A 1,633-nucleotide genomic window follows, 5' to 3' on the forward strand; every position below is an offset into this window, starting at 1 on the left:
TGCCTGTTTGGTGGCGGCGACAGCAGTGGTTGTGGGTTTTGCCCCCAACAGACTTCTCAGAGCTTCATGGTTGCTAAAATGTAGTTCTAGTTTGAATACGCCAGAGGGCTTTGCAGGGTTTTTTTTAATAACTTTCTTGACCCCAGAAGCAATGTTACAAACATGGTTTTTAGAACACACCTTGAGAAACTCAGATGTAGACCAACTGCATCATTTTACAGATTAGGGAAAAGAGACACAAGATTGATGCCACTTTCCCAGGCACTGTGCCAAGACTAGGACATAAAGATCTTCATTCCCAGCGTCCTTTCCTCTATGCCACTGAATTTCTTTCTAATGAATACTGGCCTCTGGACTGGGACAGAGAGGGCCAGTGCAGATATCCATTTAGGAAATCTGAATCTTCAAGATGAAATTTAACTTTTGACATAAATGATATGTTAGATCTACATGAAACATGCACCAAGTATTATGTACAAATTTGGATTTGGCTTATAATGGGGGTATTCAAATAAATAAAAGAAGTCTTACGAAACTGAACTAGCTTAAATTCTCACACTGAAAAAAGTACTTCCACAGATTAACACAGTCTAGTTAATACATATTATCATAGACAGATGTTAACAGAAGTGTAAGGAAGAATATGGAGAAAGAAAACCCACAGAAAACACAAAATTCTCAGCCAGAATATCTGTATTCCGACTACTTATAAAAAGTGCAATATCACTTCATTTTTCCTTCTCCTAACAATAAGATTGCCAGGTAAAATACAGGATGCCCAGTTAAATTTGAATCTTAAACGACGGATAAATTTTTAATATAAGCAGCTCTCAGATATTGCATAAAACATGCTTACACTGTATTTTTATTGTCTAAACCTGGCAATTCTGCCTACAAAGGGTACTCTTAGTGGAAAGGCCTTAAAGTAAGGAATAGATTAAAAAGTTATTAGAAAGTAAAAGTTGACAGTAAGGAAAAGGGTGGTCATCATTCAATACCTGAAGCTCAACTATAAGATTTTTTTTTTTTTAGGCGAGGCAACCCTTGGTTGACCTCACAGATTGCAAGGACCTTGTCATTTTACAATCCCTTATTTTTTATTTTTTATGCCTACAGCACCTGGTCTTCCTACGTGGTCTCCCATCCAAGTACTAACCAGACCCAACCCTGCTTAGCTTCCTAGATGAGATGGAAACGGACTTGTTCAGGTTGGCATGGCCGTAGACACAATTATAAGATTTAAACTCAAGTACCAGAGATGAGAGACTAAGGAATAATTTTATGGGTTATATTATATTTCCTACATTCCTGACTTAAGCCTCAATGAAACTATCACAAATATAAACCTGTGTTTAAAGTGTAAGCTTCTATGTCATAGCAAACAAAATTTAGGAACTTTTCCAGGCATAATCAATTTATGGGTTTGTATCTAATTAAAGCTATTTAATATATATATCTACTTTGCTATGGTATCAGCACTGAGCTCTGAGCCTGGCACACACGAGCATTCAGGAGACATTGTTGAATGAATGAATGAATGAATGAATGAGGCCAAGTTCCACCTCATTTTTACATTGGCACCTCTGGCTAAAATCAGGGAAAGAAAACAAAATGTTTTCATGACCCAGACAGG

At 37.0% G+C, this 1,633-nt stretch overlaps 1 pseudogene; it reads right to left on the bottom strand.

Annotated features, from left to right (window-relative positions):
* Window positions 1–1,107: 1,107 nt before the first annotated feature.
* Window positions 1,108–1,226, bottom strand: LOC111735060 (annotated as a pseudogene).
* Window positions 1,227–1,633: the final 407 nt, after the last annotated feature.

This window comes from Pteropus vampyrus, unplaced genomic scaffold (genome assembly GCF_000151845.1).
Source record: "Pteropus vampyrus isolate Shadow unplaced genomic scaffold, Pvam_2.0 Scaffold13168, whole genome shotgun sequence".
NCBI lineage: Eukaryota > Metazoa > Chordata > Mammalia > Chiroptera > Pteropodidae > Pteropus > Pteropus vampyrus.